This window comes from Mesoplodon bidens (genome assembly GCF_964165515.1).
Source record: "Mesoplodon bidens genome assembly, contig: HAP1_SCAFFOLD_224, whole genome shotgun sequence".
Lineage (NCBI taxonomy): Eukaryota > Metazoa > Chordata > Mammalia > Artiodactyla > Ziphiidae > Mesoplodon > Mesoplodon bidens.
Genome location: NW_027671696.1, coordinates 744,391 through 759,004, shown reverse-complemented (window position 1 = coordinate 759,004; position 14,614 = coordinate 744,391).

The window sequence follows — 14,614 nt, the reverse complement described above, 5'->3', positions numbered from 1 at the left end:
AAATTTACACAATAATGAAGAAATCAGCTACAAAGGGTAACAATCAGCAAAAACAATCAATACCTGAATTAGATTCCCTAGGACATCCCTCAGATGTTGGAATAATCAGGTGTTAGGCAGAAAATATACATAACCCTTGAAATGAAACAAGGAACAAGGATGTTTTCAAAGACTAGTAGGATCTCTAAAACATTTTTAAGTACAGGGCATTGATAAAGCTAAATACTCATAGGTTGTTTAATACAACAAATTAAGCAGTGAGAAGAGTGAAATTATGCTGTTTAGAAAACTATGGAAGGTGAGATTTTCTGCCTAATTATATAAGATAATTTCACTAAAAAATACACATTATTTCAAAGACTTATTGGCTGTGAAATAAGTTAACGGTATTTCAAATGGCTTGTCTGCAAAGAAAGGAGAGATGTAGGGAATCACAGAAAGCCGATGGGATAATATGTCAATATATACATTTCTATATGGTGAACTAAGCCTTAGGCCGGCAACACTGTAGAGGAATTGACCCTTAGAAACGAACAAGTAAGCTGGAATCTTTCAAAGTTCAAATCTTTATATGTAAAAAGATTTATTAAAATGAATAACCAAGTGTTTTACTTGACATCAGAAAATCAAAACAATAAACACTGAGAACATAGAAAAAAGATAAATAAAGATATGAGCAGAACTTAATACCACAGAAAACGTATAAAATTCAGGTGATTTAGTAAGTCCAAAGAATAGTATTTGAAAAGATTTAAAAGACACACTTTGATTAAGGAAAACAAAAACATAAGTAAAGAATATACAGAAAGAATCAGGACAATGTTATAGCAGAGAATATATGAAATGCCAGTAAATTTGAACATTTCTGTAAAGTAGACCATTTCCTAGCTCCTACAGTTTACCAAAACTGACACAAGAGGAAATCATTTAAGGTCATCATGTCTGCTCTTGGCATTCTCGGAATGCCCTGGCCTCAGAATGCAGCATCTGTAGTCCATGGTAACCTGCGCAGACGGGGCGTGGCTGAGGGAGGTTGGAAGACTGCCCTCACTGAGGCAGTGGGTGTGGCCATCTCTGCTGTGACTGAACAAAGGGCAGCGGAGCAGGAGGCCCAGGGAAGGTCCCTCACAGTCCGGCAGACCCAGTTGGGTGTCACAAGCATTTAGGCCCAGGCCAAAGGGCGCCTTCTTTGTCTGCACAGCTGCCCAAACTCTCACATTTCCATCCAGGCCGCCCTCTTATTTGAAGTGTGTTTGGAACCTGTCCGCGCAGTACACCTCGCTGCCCTGCTAACCATAGGACAGGGCATCGTAGCTTCCTACCAGGTGACCGAAGTTCGCAGGCAAATGTGTCCCTGGGACACATGCAGAGAGGCTCCTGCCCAGGCCACAGGCCGCCCACTGGCCCTGCCACAGATCGAACGCAGTAAAGCAGCCATGTCTGAGTCCACTGCCTCTCGAAGGAGTATTGGACCAACACTTGTAGTAAACGGGGTCCTTGCGGGCAACTCATTGGAGGGACACAAATAAATCTTTGCCGACTTTCTGCCGAAGCTTACCAGCGTTCACACCTAAGCCTCTTACAAGGTCAGCTGTTTAGCTAAACATGAGCTCATGATCTAAATTTACACAATATTGAAGAAATCAGCTACAAAGAGAGACAACCAGCAAAAACAATTAATACCAGAATGAGATTCCCTAGGCCATCCATCTGATGTTGGAATAATCAGGTGCAAGGCAGAAAATATACATAAACATGGAAATGAAACAAGGAACAAGGATGTTTTCAAAGACTGGTAGGATCTCTAAAACATTTTTAAAGTACATGGCATTGATAAAGCTAAATATTCAAAGGTTCTTTAATACAACAAATTAAGCAGTGAGAAGAGTGAAATTATGCTGTTTAGAAAACTATGGAAGGTGAGATTTTCTGCCTCATTATATAAGATGATTTCTCTAAAAAATAGACATTATTTCAAAGACTTATTTGCTGTGAAATAAGTTAAGGGTATTTCAAATGGCTTGTCTGCAAAGAAAGGTGAGATGTAGGGAATCACAGAAAGCAGAGGGGATAATATGTAAATATATACATTGCTATATGGTGAACTAAGCCTTAGGCCCGCCACAATGTAGAGGACCTGACCCTTAGAAACTTAAAAGTGAGCTGGAATCTTTAAAAGTTCATATCTTTATAAGTAAAAAATTTATTAAAATGAATAACCAAGTGTTTTACTTCACATCAGAAAATCAAAACAATAAACACTGAGAACATAGAAATGAGATAAATAAAGATATGAGCAGAACTTAATACAACAGAAAACGTATAAAATTCAGGTGAGGTAGTAAGTCCAAAGAATATTCTTTGAAAAGATTTAAAAGACACACTTTGATTAAGGAAAACACAAACATAATTAAAGAATATATAGAAAGAATCAGGACAATGTTATAACAGAGAATATATGAAATGCCAGTAAATTTGAACATTTCTGTAAAGTGGACCATTTTCTAGCTCCTACAGTAAACAAAAACTGACACAAGAGGAAATCATTTAAGGTCATCATATCTGCCCTTGGCATTCTCGGAACGCCCTGGCCTCAGAATGCAGCATCTGTAGTCCATGGTAAACTGCGGAGAGTGGGCGGGGCTGAGGGAGGCTGGAACACTGCCCTCACTGAGGGAGTGGGTGTGGCCATCCCTGCTGTGACTGAACAAAGGGCAGGGGAGCAGGGGGCCCAGGGCAGTGCCCTCAGTTCCCGGCAGGCTCAGTGGGGTGTCACAAGCATTTAGGCCCAGGCCGTAGGGCGCCTTCTTTGTCTGCACAGATGCCCAAACTCTCACTTTTCCACTCAGTCCGCCCACTTAGTTGAAGTGTGTGTGGAACGTGTCCGCGCAGTATACCTCGCTGCACAGCTATCCATAGGTCTGGGCATCGTACTTTCCTGCCAGGTGTCCGAAGTTCTCCGGAGAGATGATTCCTTGGTTCACACGCAGAGAGGCTCCTGCCCGGGCCACAGGCCGCCCACTGCCCCTGCCCAAGATCGGGGGCCGAAAGCAACCCTGTCTAAGTCCCCTAACCCTAGAGGGATTATTGGACCAACACTTCTAGAAAACGGGGTCCTTGTGGGCAACTCATTGGAGGGACACAAATAAATCTTTGCCGACTTTTTGCTGAAACTTACGAGCGTTCACACCTAAGCCTCTTACAAGGTCAGCTGTTTAGCTAAACATGAGCTCATGATCTAAATTTACACAATAATGAAGAAATCAGCTACAAAGGGAGACAATCAGCAAAAACAATCAATACCAGAATTAGATTCCTTAGGCCATCCGTCAGATGTTGGAATAATCAGGTGCTAGGCAGAATATATACATAAACCTGAGAATGAAACAAGGAACAAGGATGTTTTCAAACACTGGTAGGATCTCTTAAACATTTTTAAGGTACATGTCTTTGATAAAGCTAAATACTCATAGGTTGTTTAATACAACAAATTAAGCAGTGAGAAGAGTGAAATTATGCTGTTTAGAAAACTATGGAAGGTGAGATTTTCTGCCTAATTATATAAGATGATTTCTCTAAAAAAATACACATTATTTCAAAGACTTATTGGCTGTGAAATAAGTTAACGGTATTTCAAATGTTTTGTCTGCAAAGAAAGGTGAGATGTAGGGAATCACAGAAAGCCGAGGGGATAATATGTCAATATATACATTGCTATATGATGAGCTAAGCCTTAGGCCGGCAACAGTGTAGAGGAATGGACCCTTAGAAACGTACAAGTAAGCTGGAATCTTTAAAAGTTCAAATCTTTATAAGTAAAAGTTTTATTAAAATGAATAACCAATTGTTTTAATTGACATCAGAAGATCAAAACAATAAACACTGAGAACATAGAAAAAAGATAAATAAAGATATGAGCAGAACTTAATACCACAGAAAACGTATAAAATTCAGGTGATTTAGTAAGTCCAAAGAATATTCTTTGAAAATATTTAAAAGACACATTTTGATTAAGGAAAACAAAAACATAAGTAAAGAATATACAGAAAGAATCAGGACAATGTTATAGCAGAGAATATATGAAATGCCAGTAAATTTGAACATTTATGTAAAGTGGACCATTTCCTAGCTCCTAAAGTTTACCAAAACTGACACAAGAGGAAATCATTTAAGGTCATCAAGTCTGCCCTTGGCATTCTCGGAATGCCCTGGCCTCAGAATGCAGCATCTGTAGTCCATGGTAACCTGCGGAGCGTGGGCGGGGCTGAGGGAGGCTGGAACACTGCCCTCACTGAGGGAGTGGGTGTGGCCATCTCTGCTGTGACTGAACAAAGGGCAGGGGAGCATGGGGCCCAGGGCAGTGCCCTCAGAGCCCGGCACACCCAGTGGGGTGTCACAAGCATTTAGGCCCAGGCCAAAGAGCGCCTTCTTTGTCTGCACAGCTGCCCAAACTCTCACCTTTCCACCCAGGCCGCCCTCTTATTTGAAGTGTGTTTGGAACCTGTCCGCGCAGTACACCTTGCTGTACTGCTAACCATAGGTCAGGGCATCGTAGGTTCCTGCCAGGTGACCGAAGTTCGCAGGCAAATGGGTCCCTGGGACACATGCAGAGAGGCTCCGCCCGGGCCACAGGCCGCCCACTGGCCCTGCCCCAGATCGAAGGCTGAAAAGCAGCCGTGTCTGTGACCACTGCCTCTCGAAGGAGTATTGGACCAACACTTGTAGTAAACGGGGTCCTTGCGGGCAACTCATTGGAGGGACACAAATAAATCTTTGCCGACTTTCTGCTGAAGCTTACCAGCGTTCACACCTCAGCCTCTTACAAGGTCAGCTGTTTAGCTAAACATGAGCTCATGATCTAAATTTACACAATATTGAAGAAATCAGCTACAAAGTGAGACAATCAGCAAAAACAATCAATACCAGAATGAGATTCCTTAGGCAATCCATCTGATGCTGGAATAATCAGGTGCAAGGCAGAAAATATACATAAAACTGGAACTGAAACAAGGAACAAGGAGGTTTTCAAAGGCTGGTAGGATCTCTAAAACATTTTTAAAGTACATGTCGTTGATAAACCTAAATACTCAAAGGTTGTTTAATACCACACATTAAGCATTGTGAAGAGTGAAATTATGTTGTTTTGAAAACTATGGCAGGTGGGATTTTCTGCCTAATTATATAAGAAGATTTCTCTAAAAAATAGACATTATTTCAAAGACTTATTGGCTGTGAAATAAGTTAAGTGTATTTCAAATAGCTTGTCTGCAAAGAAAGGTGAGATGTAATGAATCACAGAAAGTCGAGGGGAAAATGTCAATATATTCATTGCTATATGGTGAACTAAGTTTTAGGCCAGCCACAGTGTAGAGGACCTGACCCTTAGTAACTTAAAAGTGAGCTGGAATCTTTAAAAGTTCAAATCTTTATAAGTAAGAAGATTTATTAAAATGAATAACCAAGTGTTTTAATGGACATCAGAAGATCAAAACAATAAACCCTGAGAACATAGAAAAAAGATAAATAAAGATATGAGCAGAACTTAATACCACAGAAAACGTATAAAAGTCAGGTGAGGTAGTAAGTCCAAAGAATATTCTTTGAAAAGATTTAAAAGACTCACTTTGATTAAGGAAAAAACGAACATAATTAAAGAATATATAGAAAGAATCAAGAAAATGTTATAGCAGAGAATATATGAAATGCCAGTAAATTTGAACATTTCTGTAAAGTGGACCATTTCCTTGCTCCTAAAGTTTACCAAAACTGGCACAAGAGGAAATCATTTAAGGTGGCATGTCTGCCCTTGCATTCTCGGAAAGCCCTGGCCTCATAATGCAGCATCTGTATTCCATGGTAACCTGCGGAGAGGGGGTGGTGCTGAGAGACGTTGGAACACTGCCCTCACTGAGGGAATGCGTGTGGGCATCTCTGCTGTGACTGAACAAATTGCACGAGAGGAGGGGTCTCAGGGCAGGCCCCTCAGAGCCCGGCAGGCGCAGTGGGGTGTCACAAGCATTTAGGCCCAGGCCAAAGTGCGCCTTCTTTGTCTGCACAGCTGGCCAAACACTGACGTTTCCACTCAGGCCGCCCTCTTAATTGAAGTGTGTGTGGAACCTCTCCGCAAAGTACACCTCGCTGCACAGCTAACCATAGGTCTGGGAATCGTAGCTTCCTGCCAGGTGACCGAAGTTCGCAGGCAAATGGGTCCCTGGGACACATGCAGAGAGGCTCCTGCCAGGCCACAGGCCGCTCACTGGCCCTGCCCCAGATGGAAGGCTGATAAGCAGCCATGTCTGAGTCCACTGCCTCTCGAAGGAGTATTGGACCAACACTTGTAGAAAACGGGGTCCTTGCGGGCAACTCATTGGAGGGACACAAATAAATCTTTGCAGACTTTGTGATGAAGATTAAAAGCGTTCACACCTAAGCCTCTTACAAGGTCAGCTGTTTAGCTAAACATGAGCTCATGATCTAAATTTACACAATATTGAAGAAATCAGCTACAAAGTGAGACAATCAGCAAAAACAATCAATACCAGAATGAGATTCCCTAGGCCATCCATCAGATGTTGGAATAATCAGATGCAAGGCAGAAAATATACATAAAACTGGAACTGAAACAAGGAACAAGGAGGTTTTCAAAGGCTGGTAGGATCTCTAAAACATTTTTAAAGTACATGTCGTTGATAAACCTAAATACTCAAAGGTTGTTTAATACCACAGATTAAGCATTCAGAAGAGTGAAATTATGCTGTTTTGAAAACTATGGCAGGTGAGATTTTCTGCCTAATTATATAAGAAGATTTCTCTAAAAAATAGACATTATTTCAAAGACTTATTGCCTGTGAAATAAGTTAAGTGTATTTCAAATGGCTTGTGTGCAAAGAAAGGTGAGATGAAGGGAATCACAGAAAGTCGAGGGGAAAATGTCTATAAATACATTGCTATAGGGTGAACTAATCCTTAGGCCAGCCACAATGTAGAGGACCTGACCCTTAGAAACTTAAAAGTGAGATGGAATGTTTAAAAGTTCAAATATTTATAAGTAAAAAGATTTATTAAAATGAATAACCAAGTGGTTTAATTGACATCAAAAGATCAAAACAATAAACCTTGAGAACATAGAAAAAAGATAAATAAAGATATGAGAACTTAATACCACAGAAAACGTATATAATTCAGGTGATTTAGTAAGTCCAAAAAATATTCTTTGAAAAGATTTAAAAGACACACTTTGATTAAGGAAAACATAAACATAAGTAAAGAATATACAGAAAGAATCAGGACAATGTTACAGCAGAGAATATATGAAATGCCAGTAAATTTGAACATTTCTGTAAAGTGGACCATTTCCTAGCTCCTAAAGTTTACCAAAACTGACACAAGAGGAAATCTTTTAAGGTTATCATGTCTGCCCTTGGCATTCTCCGAACAGCCTGGCCTCAGAATGCAGCATCTGTAGTCCATGGTAACCTGCGGAGAGTGGGCGGGGCTGAGGGAGGCTGGAACACTGCCCTCACTGATGGAGTGGGTGTGGCCATCACTGCTGTGACTGAACAAAGGTCAGGGGAGCCAGGGGCCCAGGGCAGGGCCCTCAGAGCCCGGCAGTCCCAGTGGGGTTCACAAGCATTAAGGCCCGGGCCATAGATCGCCTTCTTTGTCTGCACAGCTGCCCAAACGCTCACTTTTCCACTCTGGCCGCCCACTCAGTTGAACTGTGTGTGGAACCTGTCCACGTAGTATACCTCGCTGCACAGCTAACCATAGGTCTGGCATCGTAGCTTCCTGCCAGGTGACCGAAGTTCGCAGGAGAGATGATTCCCAGGTTCACACGCAGAGAGGCTCCTACACGGGCCACAGGCCTCCCACTGCCCCTTCCCAATATAGGGGGCAGAAAGCAGCCCTGTCTAAGTCCCCTACTCCTAGAGGGAGTATTGGACCAACACGTCTAGAAAACGGGGTCCTTGTGGGCAATTCATTGGAGGGACACAAATAAATCTTTGCCGACTTTTTGCTGAAACTTACGAGCGTTCACACCTTAGCCTCTTACAAGGTCAGCTGTTTAGATAATCATGAGCTCATGATCTAAATTTACACAATAATGAAGAAATCAGCTACAAAGGGTAACAATCAGCAAAAACAATCAATACCTGAATTAGATTCCCTAGGACATCCCTCAGATGTTGGAATAATCAGGTGTTAGGCAGAAAATATACATAACCCTTGAAATGAAACAAGGAACAAGGATGTTTTCAAAGACTAGTAGGATCTCTAAAACATTTTTAAGTACAGGGCATTGATAAAGCTAAATACTCATAGGTTGTTTAATACAACAAATTAAGCAGTGAGAAGAGTGAAATTATGCTGTTTAGAAAACTATGGAAGGTGAGATTTTCTGCCTAATTATATAAGATAATTTCACTAAAAAATACACATTATTTCAAAGACTTATTGGCTGTGAAATAAGTTAACGGTATTTCAAATGGCTTGTCTGCAAAGAAAGGAGAGATGTAGGGAATCACAGAAAGCCGATGGGATAATATGTCAATATATACATTTCTATATGGTGAACTAAGCCTTAGGCCGGCAACACTGTAGAGGAATTGACCCTTAGAAACGAACAAGTAAGCTGGAATCTTTCAAAGTTCAAATCTTTATATGTAAAAAGATTTATTAAAATGAATAACCAAGTGTTTTACTTGACATCAGAAAATCAAAACAATAAACACTGAGAACATAGAAAAAAGATAAATAAAGATATGAGCAGAACTTAATACCACAGAAAACGTATAAAATTCAGGTGATTTAGTAAGTCCAAAGAATAGTATTTGAAAAGATTTAAAAGACACACTTTGATTAAGGAAAACAAAAACATAAGTAAAGAATATACAGAAAGAATCAGGACAATGTTATAGCAGAGAATATATGAAATGCCAGTAAATTTGAACATTTCTGTAAAGTAGACCATTTCCTAGCTCCTACAGTTTACCAAAACTGACACAAGAGGAAATCATTTAAGGTCATCATGTCTGCTCTTGGCATTCTCGGAATGCCCTGGCCTCAGAATGCAGCATCTGTAGTCCATGGTAACCTGCGCAGACGGGGCGTGGCTGAGGGAGGTTGGAAGACTGCCCTCACTGAGGCAGTGGGTGTGGCCATCTCTGCTGTGACTGAACAAAGGGCAGCGGAGCAGGAGGCCCAGGGAAGGTCCCTCACAGTCCGGCAGACCCAGTTGGGTGTCACAAGCATTTAGGCCCAGGCCAAAGGGCGCCTTCTTTGTCTGCACAGCTGCCCAAACTCTCACATTTCCATCCAGGCCGCCCTCTTATTTGAAGTGTGTTTGGAACCTGTCCGCGCAGTACACCTCGCTGCCCTGCTAACCATAGGACAGGGCATCGTAGCTTCCTACCAGGTGACCGAAGTTCGCAGGCAAATGTGTCCCTGGGACACATGCAGAGAGGCTCCTGCCCAGGCCACAGGCCGCCCACTGGCCCTGCCACAGATCGAACGCAGTAAAGCAGCCATGTCTGAGTCCACTGCCTCTCGAAGGAGTATTGGACCAACACTTGTAGTAAACGGGGTCCTTGCGGGCAACTCATTGGAGGGACACAAATAAATCTTTGCCGACTTTCTGCCGAAGCTTACCAGCGTTCACACCTAAGCCTCTTACAAGGTCAGCTGTTTAGCTAAACATGAGCTCATGATCTAAATTTACACAATATTGAAGAAATCAGCTACAAAGAGAGACAACCAGCAAAAACAATTAATACCAGAATGAGATTCCCTAGGCCATCCATCTGATGTTGGAATAATCAGGTGCAAGGCAGAAAATATACATAAACATGGAAATGAAACAAGGAACAAGGATGTTTTCAAAGACTGGTAGGATCTCTAAAACATTTTTAAAGTACATGGCATTGATAAAGCTAAATATTCAAAGGTTCTTTAATACAACAAATTAAGCAGTGAGAAGAGTGAAATTATGCTGTTTAGAAAACTATGGAAGGTGAGATTTTCTGCCTCATTATATAAGATGATTTCTCTAAAAAATAGACATTATTTCAAAGACTTATTTGCTGTGAAATAAGTTAAGGGTATTTCAAATGGCTTGTCTGCAAAGAAAGGTGAGATGTAGGGAATCACAGAAAGCAGAGGGGATAATATGTAAATATATACATTGCTATATGGTGAACTAAGCCTTAGGCCCGCCACAATGTAGAGGACCTGACCCTTAGAAACTTAAAAGTGAGCTGGAATCTTTAAAAGTTCATATCTTTATAAGTAAAAAATTTATTAAAATGAATAACCAAGTGTTTTACTTCACATCAGAAAATCAAAACAATAAACACTGAGAACATAGAAATGAGATAAATAAAGATATGAGCAGAACTTAATACAACAGAAAACGTATAAAATTCAGGTGAGGTAGTAAGTCCAAAGAATATTCTTTGAAAAGATTTAAAAGACACACTTTGATTAAGGAAAACACAAACATAATTAAAGAATATATAGAAAGAATCAGGACAATGTTATAACAGAGAATATATGAAATGCCAGTAAATTTGAACATTTCTGTAAAGTGGACCATTTTCTAGCTCCTACAGTAAACAAAAACTGACACAAGAGGAAATCATTTAAGGTCATCATATCTGCCCTTGGCATTCTCGGAACGCCCTGGCCTCAGAATGCAGCATCTGTAGTCCATGGTAAACTGCGGAGAGTGGGCGGGGCTGAGGGAGGCTGGAACACTGCCCTCACTGAGGGAGTGGGTGTGGCCATCCCTGCTGTGACTGAACAAAGGGCAGGGGAGCAGGGGGCCCAGGGCAGTGCCCTCAGTTCCCGGCAGGCTCAGTGGGGTGTCACAAGCATTTAGGCCCAGGCCGTAGGGCGCCTTCTTTGTCTGCACAGATGCCCAAACTCTCACTTTTCCACTCAGTCCGCCCACTTAGTTGAAGTGTGTGTGGAACGTGTCCGCGCAGTATACCTCGCTGCACAGCTATCCATAGGTCTGGGCATCGTACTTTCCTGCCAGGTGTCCGAAGTTCTCCGGAGAGATGATTCCTTGGTTCACACGCAGAGAGGCTCCTGCCCGGGCCACAGGCCGCCCACTGCCCCTGCCCAAGATCGGGGGCCGAAAGCAACCCTGTCTAAGTCCCCTAACCCTAGAGGGATTATTGGACCAACACTTCTAGAAAACGGGGTCCTTGTGGGCAACTCATTGGAGGGACACAAATAAATCTTTGCCGACTTTTTGCTGAAACTTACGAGCGTTCACACCTAAGCCTCTTACAAGGTCAGCTGTTTAGCTAAACATGAGCTCATGATCTAAATTTACACAATAATGAAGAAATCAGCTACAAAGGGAGACAATCAGCAAAAACAATCAATACCAGAATTAGATTCCTTAGGCCATCCGTCAGATGTTGGAATAATCAGGTGCTAGGCAGAATATATACATAAACCTGAGAATGAAACAAGGAACAAGGATGTTTTCAAACACTGGTAGGATCTCTTAAACATTTTTAAGGTACATGTCTTTGATAAAGCTAAATACTCATAGGTTGTTTAATACAACAAATTAAGCAGTGAGAAGAGTGAAATTATGCTGTTTAGAAAACTATGGAAGGTGAGATTTTCTGCCTAATTATATAAGATGATTTCTCTAAAAAAATACACATTATTTCAAAGACTTATTGGCTGTGAAATAAGTTAACGGTATTTCAAATGTTTTGTCTGCAAAGAAAGGTGAGATGTAGGGAATCACAGAAAGCCGAGGGGATAATATGTCAATATATACATTGCTATATGATGAGCTAAGCCTTAGGCCGGCAACAGTGTAGAGGAATGGACCCTTAGAAACGTACAAGTAAGCTGGAATCTTTAAAAGTTCAAATCTTTATAAGTAAAAGTTTTATTAAAATGAATAACCAATTGTTTTAATTGACATCAGAAGATCAAAACAATAAACACTGAGAACATAGAAAAAAGATAAATAAAGATATGAGCAGAACTTAATACCACAGAAAACGTATAAAATTCAGGTGATTTAGTAAGTCCAAAGAATATTCTTTGAAAATATTTAAAAGACACATTTTGATTAAGGAAAACAAAAACATAAGTAAAGAATATACAGAAAGAATCAGGACAATGTTATAGCAGAGAATATATGAAATGCCAGTAAATTTGAACATTTATGTAAAGTGGACCATTTCCTAGCTCCTAAAGTTTACCAAAACTGACACAAGAGGAAATCATTTAAGGTCATCAAGTCTGCCCTTGGCATTCTCGGAATGCCCTGGCCTCAGAATGCAGCATCTGTAGTCCATGGTAACCTGCGGAGCGTGGGCGGGGCTGAGGGAGGCTGGAACACTGCCCTCACTGAGGGAGTGGGTGTGGCCATCTCTGCTGTGACTGAACAAAGGGCAGGGGAGCATGGGGCCCAGGGCAGTGCCCTCAGAGCCCGGCACACCCAGTGGGGTGTCACAAGCATTTAGGCCCAGGCCAAAGAGCGCCTTCTTTGTCTGCACAGCTGCCCAAACTCTCACCTTTCCACCCAGGCCGCCCTCTTATTTGAAGTGTGTTTGGAACCTGTCCGCGCAGTACACCTTGCTGTACTGCTAACCATAGGTCAGGGCATCGTAGGTTCCTGCCAGGTGACCGAAGTTCGCAGGCAAATGGGTCCCTGGGACACATGCAGAGAGGCTCCGCCCGGGCCACAGGCCGCCCACTGGCCCTGCCCCAGATCGAAGGCTGAAAAGCAGCCGTGTCTGTGACCACTGCCTCTCGAAGGAGTATTGGACCAACACTTGTAGTAAACGGGGTCCTTGCGGGCAACTCATTGGAGGGACACAAATAAATCTTTGCCGACTTTCTGCTGAAGCTTACCAGCGTTCACACCTCAGCCTCTTACAAGGTCAGCTGTTTAGCTAAACATGAGCTCATGATCTAAATTTACACAATATTGAAGAAATCAGCTACAAAGTGAGACAATCAGCAAAAACAATCAATACCAGAATGAGATTCCTTAGGCAATCCATCTGATGCTGGAATAATCAGGTGCAAGGCAGAAAATATACATAAAACTGGAACTGAAACAAGGAACAAGGAGGTTTTCAAAGGCTGGTAGGATCTCTAAAACATTTTTAAAGTACATGTCGTTGATAAACCTAAATACTCAAAGGTTGTTTAATACCACACATTAAGCATTGTGAAGAGTGAAATTATGTTGTTTTGAAAACTATGGCAGGTGGGATTTTCTGCCTAATTATATAAGAAGATTTCTCTAAAAAATAGACATTATTTCAAAGACTTATTGGCTGTGAAATAAGTTAAGTGTATTTCAAATAGCTTGTCTGCAAAGAAAGGTGAGATGTAATGAATCACAGAAAGTCGAGGGGAAAATGTCAATATATTCATTGCTATATGGTGAACTAAGTTTTAGGCCAGCCACAGTGTAGAGGACCTGACCCTTAGTAACTTAAAAGTGAGCTGGAATCTTTAAAAGTTCAAATCTTTATAAGTAAGAAGATTTATTAAAATGAATAACCAAGTGTTTTAATGGACATCAGAAGATCAAAACAATAAACCCTGAGAACATAGAAAAAAGATAAATAAAGATATGAGCAGAACTTAATACCACAGAAAACGTATAAAAGTCAGGTGAGGTAGTAAGTCCAAAGAATATTCTTTGAAAAGATTTAAAAGACTCACTTTGATTAAGGAAAAAACGAACATAATTAAAGAATATATAGAAAGAATCAAGAAAATGTTATAGCAGAGAATATATGAAATGCCAGTAAATTTGAACATTTCTGTAAAGTGGACCATTTCCTTGCTCCTAAAGTTTACCAAAACTGGCACAAGAGGAAATCATTTAAGGTGGCATGTCTGCCCTTGCATTCTCGGAAAGCCCTGGCCTCATAATGCAGCATCTGTATTCCATGGTAACCTGCGGAGAGGGGGTGGTGCTGAGAGACGTTGGAACACTGCCCTCACTGAGGGAATGCGTGTGGGCATCTCTGCTGTGACTGAACAAATTGCACGAGAGGAGGGGTCTCAGGGCAGGCCCCTCAGAGCCCGGCAGGCGCAGTGGGGTGTCACAAGCATTTAGGCCCAGGCCAAAGTGCGCCTTCTTTGTCTGCACAGCTGGCCAAACACTGACGTTTCCACTCAGGCCGCCCTCTTAATTGAAGTGTGTGTGGAACCTCTCCGCAAAGTACACCTCGCTGCACAGCTAACCATAGGTCTGGGAATCGTAGCTTCCTGCCAGGTGACCGAAGTTCGCAGGCAAATGGGTCCCTGGGACACATGCAGAGAGGCTCCTGCCAGGCCACAGGCCGCTCACTGGCCCTGCCCCAGATGGAAGGCTGATAAGCAGCCATGTCTGAGTCCACTGCCTCTCGAAGGAGTATTGGACCAACACTTGTAGAAAACGGGGTCCTTGCGGGCAACTCATTGGAGGGACACAAATAAATCTTTGCAGACTTTGTGATGAAGATTAAAAGCGTTCACACCTAAGCCTCTTACAAGGTCAGCTGTTTAGCTAAACATGAGCTCATGATCTAAATTTACACAATATTGAAGAAATCAGCTACAAAGTGAGACAATCAGC